General features: G+C 38.3%; 1 protein-coding gene across 3 annotated transcripts in view; it reads left to right on the plus strand.

The window, feature by feature from the left end:
• Nucleotides 1-12,938, plus strand: part of TNPO1 (transportin 1) — a 115,607-nt gene that overhangs the window by 31,930 nt on the left and 70,739 nt on the right. Inside the window, exon 2 of one of the 3 annotated variants that reach the window (XM_064272978.1) lies at nucleotides 883-1,001. The exons of the other annotated variants lie outside the window; for them this stretch is intronic. The gene's annotated coding sequence lies outside the window, so the exon portion shown is untranslated. The remainder of the gene's footprint in view (nucleotides 1-882; nucleotides 1,002-12,938) is intronic. 3 annotated transcript variants of the gene reach the window in all.

Here is a 12,938-nt window from a genome sequence, read left to right on the forward strand (position 1 = left end):
CCACAGCAGTGGGTTGTTTGGTTGAACAACCTAACTAACCTAGTAAATGGTAACATTTTTTCACCTGTTTTACTGTCTAAACTGCTCTGACCCTTTTCCAGTTTAGCTTTTGCCAGTGAATACAGCGCTGTGTTCCCTTTTCTGTTTACACTTGAAAATGTGATATATTGAATCAGTACTTCACACTTCAGCAATCAAGGATCATTTTGGTTATGAATGAGAAATTTCTAGGGCCCTGTCTGCTTTTTATCACTTTAGAACTTTAGGAGCCTTAACTGCAATGAAGCAGTGTATTTGTAGTTAAATGGCCTATATGCTATGTAATTTTTCAAAAACTTGTTGTTGTTAGGTGCCATCGAGTTGGTTCCAACTTACGGCAACCTTTGTGCAACATAACGAAACATTGCCCGGTCCTGCGCCATCCTTACAATGGTTGCTGTGTTTGAGACGATTGTTGCAGCCACTGTGTTATTCCATCTCATTGAGGGTCTTCCCCTTTTTTGCTGGCCTTCTACTTTACCAAGCATGATGTCCTTCTCCAGGGACTGGTCCCTTCTAATAACACATCCAAAGTAGTTGAGACGAAGTCTTGCCATCCTTACTTCTAAGGAGTATTCTGGCTGTACTTCTTCCAAGACAGATTTGTTCATTCTTCTGGCAGTCCATGGTGTGTTCAGTGTTCTTCCCCAATACCATAATTCAAAGGCATCAATTCTTCTTTGGTCTTCCTTATTCACTGTCCAACTTTCATATGTCCATTAGGTGATTGAAAATACATTGGCTTGGGTCAGGCGCACCAATCCTTTGCTTTTTAACACTTCAAAGAAGTTTTTTGCAGCAGATTTGCCCAATGCAATATGTCGTTTGATTTCTTGACTGCAGCCTCCATGGGCATTGGTTGTGGATCAAGTAAACCGAAATCCTTGACAACTTCAACATTTTCTCCATTTTTCGTGATTTCAGAAAATTAACAGCTTGGCTTTCTCTCAAAAACTGTACAGGTATGTCTCATTTGTAAAATAGGTAAAGTGGATTCTAAAGCATTGAATCATACCTTTTATTGCCTTACAATTTCAGATGTGTTACACTGGAAAATATTTGACTATTTGCATAATAGCCATTATTACCCGTTCCTTAAATACACTAGGAGTCTTGGTTTCTCAGTGGTTAAGTGTTTGGCAGCTAACCAAAAGGTCAGCAATTCGAATCCACCATCCTCTCCTTGGAAACCATATAGGTCAGTTCTAATTCTGTTCTATAGGGTTGTTACGAGTCGGAAGTGACTCGACGGAAATGGGTTAAATACAGGTGTAGTCAGTAGTTTGCATAGTGCTGATATGTTTTTAATCATTCAGTGCCAATATTTTACTGTGATCCATTGTAGTCTTACTAGAGTACATAGAGATTTGTTTCCATGTTACGTGTATATCCACACATAAATCAGGAATCAATCCACCAATCGAGCAAGGTCAAAGACAAGCTGCTCTTTTAATTGGTCATAGTTAATATATTTAATGAACTATGAATTAAAGAAGCAGTTTGGAGTAATAGAAACATTGGACCAGGAGTAGGAAAACATACATTCCAACCTCAGCTCTGACATTTACTAGCTGAGTGACTTTTGGCGAGTTTCTTAATATCACTGAAACTGATTTCCTCACCTCACAGGGTAGTTTTGAAAATCAAATGGGATAAAATATGAATGTACTTTGAAAATTATTAAGTGCAGTATTTACTTGAAACCACTTGGCAATGATCAGTGTTCTGAAATGGAATTTATAATCATATTACTTAGAGAAAACTTAAAACAGCTTTTTTCTGAACTGATGTCACAGAAATGAAAACTGCTGGAGTGGAATTGACATAGGTAGTGACAACAGTCAATATAACTAAATAAATAACCCTCAGGTTGAATGTAGCAATGGGAAGATCCTTAATAAAGCTCATCTGAAGCCTACAGTGCTAAAAGAATCAAAGACCTAATTTACTTATTTTATATGCTATTAGGTGCCTTTGGTTTATTATTCAAAAGGGTTTACTTTTGGTTTTATGCATGACATAATCTTGCCATTTGAAGGAGATACCATTATTATTTGCAAGATAAGTTCATTTGATATATGATTTTAAATTTTATTTGGCCAGTCAAGGACTATAATTGTATAATACTTCTTATAACTTTCTAAAGATAAACACTTATGTTCTTCCCCCAAGTCTTAACTTTTCTCAAGTTTCCATTTCTGTCTTAGAGCTTAAGTGCAGCTCCTTACCAAGCATCTGTCACTGTTAAACTACAAAATAAGTGAACATTAGCCTTAATGGCTTCTGACTACATCCAGTCCTTACTAAGTAGTGCAAATTATTATGTGACTTTAAACAGTATGTTCTTATGTTTTCGTTTTCATCAGAGACATTTTGCTAGTGATTAGTAATGTTTCCATATTATTCAGTGTAGTCTACATTCTAGTCTTCATTATCCTAGAATACTGCTGCTCATTGTTAAAAACTAATGGAATCGGCAAGAGCAGATTTATTGAGTTTAGTGATTTTCAACTGGTTATAGATAAGAATCGCCTGGGAGTTGTTTAAAAATCCCCATGCTTAGGTGCCTAGACCCCACCTACAAATTAAGTCAGTTGAGAAGGTGGGAGACAGGCATCATATTTTTTTTTTTTTAAGTTTCCAGATGATTATCATGTGCAGTCAGGGTTGAGAACCACCAGTTTAGTAGCTTAACCCATACCTGGAGAGTGAGACAAACTGTGCTTGTTAAATCCATTGTAGAAGTCAACAAAGACTTGATGTTTTTAAGGTGACAATGATGTCAACAAAAGTTAAATATATGGGATATATTACTTATTTTGATTAAACCTGAGAAGTTTGAATTCTGAAAAGCAAGGTACAGTTATCGTATCTGAAATGACTGAAGAAAGAAAACATTCATCAAGATAGCTGTTAAATTCTTAATACTGTATGAAATAGAAAGGAAAAGAGACGTATACCCAACAGTGTCAAAGTCTACCCAGTAGTTCTCTTAAGGGTTAGTCACATGTTCATGGAGGCAGCAAAATGAGAATAATGTGGCAGAGTGGTTCAGCGCACAGGCTCTGGAGGTGGGTGCATCTGGGCTTGAGTCCTGGCTTTGTTCATTAGTATCTTTGTGACCTTAGACGTATTACTTAACTTCTTTTAAGTCTGTTCGTCTTCTATAAAATGGAGATAGTCGTAACCCACCCAAATACCAAACCCACTGGCATAGAGTTGATCCTGACTCATAGTGACCCTATAGGACAGAGTAGAACTGCCCCATAGGGTTTCCAAGACTGTAAATCTTTATGGAAGCAGACAGCCACATATTTCTCCTGTGAAGTGGCTGGTAGGTTCGAACTGCCAACCTTTTGGTTAGCAACCAAGCGCTTTAGCCATTGCACCACGAGGGCTCATTAAATTAAATAAGATGGTGCATTTAAACTACTTCATAACTGGTACATAGAAGCACTCTATAAATGCTAACAGGGTTGCCATTATTACTAGGCATAGTTACAGACTTTGAAATCACACAGATTTGGTTTTGCGTGCCCACTTGGCCACATATTAGCTAGACAAGCTACTTAACCTCTCTGAACTTCAGTTAATATAAAATGAAGTTAACATCTACCTCATAGTGTTGTTGTGAATATTAAATGAGCTGAAGTATAAAAAGTGCTTGGTTTGTAGATTGAATTGAATTTTGAAATCAAGCTTTTCTTCTTATCATCTACCCGTCAAAAACTAGTTTCTGTCAAGTGGATTCCAACTCATGGCGACTCCACATGTGTCAGAGTAGCACTGTGTTCCATAGGGTTTTCAGAAGCTGATTTTTCAGAAGTAGGTCCTAAGGCCTTTCTTCTGAGATACCTCTGAGTGGACTCAAACCTCTAACCTTTCTGTTAGCACCGAGCGCGTTAACAGTTTGTACCACCCAGAGATCCTCTTATCACCAGACTTTTTGTTTGTTTGTTTAATGTTCCCTTGTAAACTTTAACTAGCATTTGAGTAGCATGTCTAGTCATCTTCAAAGGTCTTCCTAAAAGGGCCTCTAATGCATATATGTAAACTTTCCTTAGAGAGAAACCTGATTGTCCTTTACTCTTGGAAATCAGATACTAAGAAAAGTTTAAATATATGTATTTTCTTTTGGAAATCAGGTACTAAGGAAAGTTTAAATATACGCATTAGAGGCCCTTTTAGGAAGACCTTTGAAGACGACTAGACATGCTACTCAAATGCTATCCCCAAGGAAGATGATCCAACTGAATGTGGAAATTATTGAACAATATCGTTAATATCACATGCAAGCAAAATTTTGCTGAAGACTATTCAAAAGCAGCTGCAGCAGTATATCAACAGGGAACTGCCAGAAATTCAGGCTGGATTCAGAAGAGGACATGGAACCAGGGATATCATTGCTGATGTCAGATGGATCCTGGCTGAATGTAGAGAATACCAGAAGGATGTTTACTTGTGTTTTATTGACTATGCAAAGGCATTCGACTGTGTGGATCATAACAAATTATAGATAACATTGCAAAGAATGGGAATTCCAGAACACTTAATTGTGCTCATGAGGAACCTGTACATAGATCAAGAGGCAGTTGTTTGGATAGAACAAAGGGGTACTGAGTGGTTTAAAGTCAGAAAGGTGTGTGTCAGAGTTGTATCCTTTCACCATACCTATTCAATCTGTATGCTGAGCAAATAATACGAGAAGCTGGACTTTATGAAGAAGAAGGGGGCATCAGGATTTGGAAGAAGACTTACTAACAGCTTGTGATATGCAGATGACACAACCTTGCTTGCTGAAAGTGAGGAGGACTTGAAGCACTGACTGATGAAAATCAAAGACCACAACCTTCAGTATGGATTATATACCTCAACACAAAGAAAACAAAAATCTTCACAACTGGACAAATAAGCAACATCATTATAAACAGAGAAAAGATTGAGGGTGTCAAGGATTTCATTTTACCTGGATTCAGTCAACACCCATGGAAGCTGCAGTCGGGAAATCAAAAGACACATTGCGTTGGGCAAATCGGCTGCAAGAGATCTCTTTAAAGTGTTGAAAAGCAGAGATGTCACCTTGAGGACTAAGCCTGACCCAAGCCATGGTGTTTTCAGTGTCCTCATATGCATGTGAAAGCTGGACAATGAATAAGGAAGACTGAAGCGGAATTGACGCCTTTGGATTGTGGTGTTGGAGAAGAATATTGAATATACCACGGACTGCCAAAAGAATGAACAAATCTGTCTTGGAAGAAGTACAGCTAGAATGCTCCTTAGAAGTAAGGATGGCGAGACTCTGTCTCACATACTTTGGATATGTCATCAGGAGGGATCAGTCCCTGGAGGAGGACATCATGGTTGGTAAAGTAGAGGGTCAGCAAAAAAGAGGAAGACCCTCAACGAGATGGATAGATACAGTGGCTGCAACAGTGGGTTCAAGCATAAAAACACGGAATTGGGCAGTGTTTCATTCTGTCGTGCATAGGGTCGCTTTGAGTCGGAACTGACTCGGCACAACAACAACGACTTTGTTCAGTTAATCTTCCAGCTCTTAGATAATGACAAAAAATTTGTAGTGCCAGAAAATTATAATTTTAATCTCTCAACATAACTCTTTTAAGTGGTAAACTAGATCATTCACCCTAATCAGTCAATAAAAGATGAGTTAAAATCTATTATGTGCCTAATGCCATGTAACATCAGAAAATGCATATTGCTGTGGTCCTTGCCCTTCTAATCTTGTTGAGCTCATCCCCTCAGCAACCTTGGGCCCAGCAATTGGTTTTGCATTTTCTCATATTTCTTGGTCTATAACCTATGATTTGATTACTTTATAGATTATCTTAAAGGACTTTCTAGTTCCATTGATAGCTGTAATTTAACAGATCTGTTGGCTTTTTTTTTTTTTTAGTATTAAAAAAGACTAGTTTTTAAAAATTACTAATTATTAGCTACCTTTAAACTTTCTCTTCTTTCCCTTTGTACCTGAACTTTCATTTGATTTCTCATGAAAGTATTAAATAACTTTTCTCTTTAAATAATAGCATGCTTTTTTTAGCCCTTTGAATATCTTTCATTTGGGTTTTTTCTTCCTTATTCATCATAGCATCGTTTTTTTTAAAAAAAAAACCAGTATAAGAGACATTTTCTTTGGAAGTCTATAGGTCTGATTCACATTCAGTAAATGATTTAGCGTATTACTTAAGCTCTGTGTTTTGATGTATCTGTTTGTCAAGTGAAGATACTTGCCAGCTACTTGCAACAAAGGAAAGTTGTGAAGATTGGAATGTTTTGAACTCATGTACTTAAAATGCTATTCAAATATCTCATTTTTATTATAAATTCAGGCTATATACATTTGCCTCTTCAGCTCTACTGTAACTTATAGTGAAAGATGATTTTTACTTTTCTCTTTTTCATCAATACACAGGTTTCAAACATATGTTATTTCTTTAGTATAAAAATGGTTTTCTTTATGATGTTACTAGTTTCCCAGTTTATAGAAAATTGATATTTCATTGGAAAGGCAGTATATTAGGGGTTTAGAGATTAAACTCAGGAGCCAGGTTAATTAGGTGTGAATCACAGCTCTGTCATTCACTAGCTGAGTAACCTTGGTTAAGTGGCCTAACTTCTCTGTGCCCCAATTTACTTATCTGTAAAATAAGGTTAATACCTACATTATAGAGTTGTGAGGATTAAGTTAGTTAACATATGTCAGTGCTTAGGACACTACCTGGTACTCAAAAATGTTGTTAATTGCCATCGACTCAATTCCTACTCATGGCAAACCCAAGTGTGCATGATAGAATTGTTCTCTGTAGGTGTCTTTAGTTATCTAGTGCTACTGTAACAGAAATACCACAAGCGGGTTTTTAATCTTCTCACAGCTTAGGAAGTTAGAAGTCTGAATTCAGGGTGCTGGCTCTAAGGGGAAGTCTTTTTCTCTCTCTTGCCTCTGGAGGAAGGTCCTTGTCTCTTTTCAGCTTCTATTCCTCAATCCCTTGGTGATCTTCATGTGGCCTGACATCTATCTTCCCTCATCTCTGCTTCCTTAATCTGCTTTTTTATATCTCAAAAGAGATATATACTAATGCTGCCATATTAACATGATAAAACCCATTCCCAAATGGGATTATAACCACAGGTATAGGGTTTAGGATTTACAACACAGTTTTTTGGGAACACAGTTCAATCCATCACGTTCTACCCTTTGGCCCCCCAAAATTCATGTCATTCCTGTATGCAAAACACAGTCATCCCATCACATCATCCCAAAAGTCTTAAATCAATTCCAAGTCTAAAATCTCATATAAAATCATGTAAATCAAATATGAGTGAGACTTAGGTATATTCAGTCCTGGGGCAAAATTCCTCTTCATGCATGAGCCTGTGAAATCTAGAATACAAGTTATCTGCTTCCAGTATACAATGGTGGAATGGGCACAAGGTGTAGGCGTTTCTGTTACATATGGGAGAAATTGGAGGGAAAGAAGGGATAAGGGGCACCAAGCAAGTCCAAAACCCAACAAAACAAATTACATTAGCTTTCAAGGCTTGAAAATAACCCTCTTTTCTTTGAGACCATCTGGGCAATGACCCTACTCTCTAGACTCTGGGTGTTGGCCATGCTCTCCAGATTCTGGGTGTAGGCCCTAGGCTTTGGGTGGCCCTGTTCTCCTAGTCCATCTGATGGCGACCCCACCCCCTCAGCCTCAGTAAGCTTTGTTGTTCTGCCCCTTGGGAATGGCAACCTTACCCCTTCAGCTTTGAGCAGCAACTCCATTCTCTTGACCTTTGAGCATGGCAGCCCCACACCCTCAGCTTTGGGCTATATCTACATCTTTTTGGCTCACATGAACAGAATCCCCACTCTCTGGAATCGAGTTGGTGGAGATCTAACTCTGAAATCAAGGAGGCCGTGACTCCACACTTTGAAACCCAGGAGGACATGCCTCCAACCTGTTAAACCTAGGAGTCTGTGGCTTCACCTTTTCAAACCTAGGAGGTCCTGGCTCCACCCTTATGAAACCTAGTCAGCCTTGCTTTCAGTGTTCCTTCCAACAATTCTGGTGATCATCGAGCTGCCCTGGGGATGATTCTTCTCTTGGAGGACAACAGATACAGCTCCTCTGGACTGTTTTCTTGCTTGTAAAATTCCAAGAGACAGACAGCTTTCCTTCCTTTCATCCTGTCTCTGTCCCCTTTAGTCTAAGCAGATGGGTTTTCTGCTGTGGTAGTTGGTTAGATCCATCACAGGCTTAATCTCTTCAACAAAAGATTGAGTCACCAAGTTCTTGGTGAGAGTTTTAGGGTATATATACTTAGTTTGTACAACACAGTTTTCCAAATCTTTAAGTTCTGGTTTTATTTTCACAGTTAATTTTTAAATCCACCTCTTTCTTCCCACATTCTACTATAAGCAGCAAGGAGAAATGGTACTGCCCCTTTAAGATCTTGCTTAGAAATCTCCTCAGCTAAATATCCAGATTCATCACTTACAAGTTCTGCCTGCCACCAAACATTTTAACATAATTCAGACAAGTTCCTTTTCCACTGTATAAAAAGCACCCCCCTACCTCTGTTGTCCAGTCACATGATCATCATTTCCTTTTAAAGCCTTACCAGAAGTACGTTTAATGTCCCCAGGTCTAGCAACATTCTGTTGATGGAGCCATATGTATTCTCTAAGATGATAGAGACTTTATGGCTCTCCTCACTTCCTTCTGAGCCCTCACCAGAATTGCCTTTGACGTCCATAATTTTACCAGCAGACTCTTCAAGGCAATCGAGGCTTTTACTATTCGGCATCTTAAAACTTGCAGCCTCTACCCATTACTAATTCCAAAATCACTTCCACATTTTAGGTATTTGTTAGAGCAGTGGGGTATTCGTACCTCACTCTCAAGTACCAAGTTCTGTCTTAGTTATCAAATGCTACTGTAACAGAATTAACACAAATTAGTACCATTAACAAACAAATTTATTTTCTCACAGGTTAGGAGCCTAGAAGTCCAAATTCAAGGTGCTAACTCTACGGGAAGGCTTTCTCCATCAGTTCTGGAGGAAGGTCCTTATCTCTTTTCATCTTCTGTTCCTTGGTCCTTTGGTGATCTTCATGTGGCTTGGCATCTTTCCCCATCTCTGTTTCCTTAATCTCCTCTTTTATATCTCAAAAGATATTGACTTAAAACATACACTACACCAATATTGCCACATCGATATGATAAAGAAAACCCATCCTCAAGTGGGATTATAACAACAGGTGTATGGGTAAAGATTTATAACACATATATTTGGGGGACACAATTCAGTACATAACATTACGGTTTTCAAGGCTGTGACCTTTCGGAAGCAGATCACCAGGCGTTATTTTCAAGGTGCCTCTGGGTGAGTTTGAACTTCCAACCTTTCAGTTGGTATTCCAGCACTTAACCATTTGTACCACCCAGAGACCAACCCAAATTTCTAGCTTTTACTATTATTGACAAAATAATAGATGGGTTTAAGTCTTCAAATTTTTTTTAAATATTTTAAGCCAGTGTATTTTTCAAATATATATACTTCAGTATCGCTAATCCCTTACCTTTTTTTTTTTTATTGTGCTTTAAGTGAAAGTTTACAACTCAAGTCAGTCTCGTACAAAAATTTACATATACCTTGCTATATACTCCTAGGTGGGTCTCCCCCCTAATGACATAGCACACTCCTTCGCTACACTCTCTATTTTCGTGTCCATCAGGCCAGACTCTGACCACCTCTGCCCTCTCATATCCCCTCCAGACAGGAGCTGGCAACATACTCTCATGTGTTTACTTGATTTAAGAAGCTCACTCTTGACTAGTATCATTTTCTGTCCCATAGTCCAGTCCAAGCCCTGTCTGAAGAGTTGGCTTTGGGAATGATTCCTGTCTTGGACTAACAGAAGGTCTCATGACCATGACCTTTGGGGTCCTTCTAGTCTCAGTCAGACCATTAAGTCTGATCTTTTTACAAGAAGTTGAGGTCTGCATCCCACTGCTCTCCTGCTCCCTCAAGGGCCCTCCGCTGTGTTCCCTATCAGAGCAATCCTCCGTTGTAGCCAGGCATCATCAACTTCTGGCCTCAGGCTGATGTAGCCTCTGGTTTATGTGGCCCTTTCTGTCTCTTGGGCTCATAATTACCTTATGTCCTTGGTGTTCTTCATTATCCTTTGCTCACGTGGGCTAAGACCTGATGCATCTTGGATGGCTAAGATGCATCTTGGATGGCCACTTGCTGGGATTGAAGACCCCAGACGCCACTCTCCAAAGTGGGATGCAGAATGTTTTCTTAATAGATTTTATTATGCCAATTGACTTCGATGTCCCCTGAAACCATGGTCCCCAGAACCCTGCCCCTGCTATGCTGGACTTGGAAGCGTTCAGTTTATTCAGGGAACTTCTTTGCTTTTGGTTTAGTCCAGTTTTGCTGACCTCTCTTGTATCGTGTGTTGTCTTTCCCTTCACCTAAAGTAGTTCTTATCTACTATATAACTAGTGACTACCCCTCTCCCTTTCTCCCTCCCCACGCTCATAAACATCAAAGAATATTTTCTACTCTGTTTAAACTGTTTTTCAAGTTCTTATAATAGTGGTCTCATATGATATTTGTCCTTTGCAACTGACTAATTTCACTCAGCAAAATGCCTTTCAGATTCCTCCATATTATGAAATGTTTCACAGATTCATCATTGTTCTTTATCAATGCATAGTGTTCTGTTGTGTGAATATCCCATACTTTATTTATCCATTCATCCATTGATGGACACCTTGGTTGCTTCCATCTTTTTGCTATAGTAAATGGTGCTGCAGTAAACATGGGTGTGCATATATCTGCTCATGTAAAGGCTCTTATTCCTCCAGGATATATTCTAAGGAGTGGGATTGCTGGATCATATGGTAGTTCTATTTCTAGTTTTTTAAGGAAGCGCCAAATCAATTTCAAAACTGGTTCTACCATTTTACATTCCCACCAGCAGTGTATAAGTGTTCCAGTCTCTATGCAACCTCTCCAACATTTATTATTTTGTGTTTTTTGGATTAATGCCAGCCTTGTTGGAGTGAGATGGAATCTTATTGTAGTTTTGATTTACTTTTCTCTAATGGCTAATGATCATGAGCATCTCCTCATGTATCTGTTAGCTACCTGAATGCCTTCTTTAGTGAAGTGCCTGTTCATATCCTTTGCCCATTTTTTAATTGCGTTATTCGTCTTTTTGTAGTTGAGTTTTCACAGTATCATGTAGATTCTGGAGATCAGACACTGATCAGAAATGTCATACCTAAAAACTTTTTCTCAGCCTGCAGGTAATCTTTTTACTCTTTTGGTGAAGTCTTTGGATGAGCATAAGTGTTTGATTTTTAGGAGCTCCCAGTTATCTAGTTTTTCTTCTCCATTGTTAGTAATGTTCTGTATACTGTTTATTTATTAGGGCTTCTAGCATTATCTCTGTTTTTTCTTCCATGATCTTTATCATTTTGGATTTTTATATTTAGGTCTTTGATCCATTTCGAGCTCGTTTTTGTGCATGATATGAGGTATGGGTCTTGTTTCATTTTTTTGCAGATGGATATCCAGTTATGCCAGCACCATTTGTTAAAATGACTGCCTTTTCCCCATTTAACTGATTTTGGGCCTTTGTCAAATATCAGCTGCTCATATGTGAATGGATTTATATCTGGATTCTCAATTCTATTCCATAGGTCTATGCATCCACTGTTGTACCAGTACCAGGCTGTTTTGACTGCTGTGGCAGTATAATAGGTTCTAAAATTGGGTAGAGTGAGGCCTCCCATTTTGTTCTTTTTCAGTAATGCTTTGCTTATCTGGGGCCTCTTTCACTTCCATATGTAGTTGGTGATTTGTTTCTCCATCTCATTAAAAAATGTCATTGGAATTTGGATCGGAATTGCATTGTATCTATAGATGGCTTTTGGTAGAATAGACATTTTTACAATGTTAAATCTTCCTATCCATGAGCAAGGTATGTGTTTCCACACATATAGGTCTCTTAGTTTCTTGCAGTGGTTTCTTGTAGTTTTCCTTGTATAGCTGTTTTATGTCTCTGGTAAGATTTATTCCTAAGTATTTTATCTTCTTGGGGGCTACTGTAAATGGTATTGATTTGGTGATTTCCTCTTTGATGTTCTTTTTGTTGGTGTAGAGGAATCCAGCTTATTTTTGTATGCTTATCTTGTATCCTGACTCTTCTATTAGTTTCAGTAGTTTTCTTGAAAATTTTTTAGGGTTTTCTGTATATAACATCATGTCATCTTCTTTCTTTATTTCTTTATATAGCCTAATTGCTCAGGCTAGGACCTCCAGCACAATGTTGAATAAGAGTGGTAATAAAGGGCATCCTTGTTTGATTCCTGTTCTTGAGGGGAACGCTTTCATGCTCTCTCCATTTAGGATGATGTTGGGTGTTGGCTTTGTATAAATGCCCTTTATTATGTTGAGGAATTTTCCTTCTATTCCTATTTTGCTGAGAGTTTTTGTCATGAATGGGTGTTGAACTTTGTCAAATGCCTTTTCTGCATCAACTGGTAAGATCATGTGGTTCTTGTCTTTTGTTTTATTTATGTGATGGATTCCATGAATTGTTTTTCTCATGTTGAACCGTCCCTGCATATCTGGTATGAATCCCAATTGGTCATGGTGAATTAGTTTTTTGATATGTTGTTGAATTCTATTGGCTAGAATTTTATTGAGGATTTTTGCATCTACATTCATCAGGGTTATAGGTCTGTAATTTTCTTTTTTTGTGGTGCCTTTTTACCTGGTTTTGGTATCAGGGATATGGTGGCTTCATAGAATGAGTTTGGGAGTATTCCGTGCTTTTCTATGCTCTGGAATACCTTTAGTAAAGTGGTGTT

This window comes from Loxodonta africana, chromosome 2 (assembly GCF_030014295.1).
Source record: "Loxodonta africana isolate mLoxAfr1 chromosome 2, mLoxAfr1.hap2, whole genome shotgun sequence".
Lineage (NCBI taxonomy): Eukaryota > Metazoa > Chordata > Mammalia > Proboscidea > Elephantidae > Loxodonta > Loxodonta africana.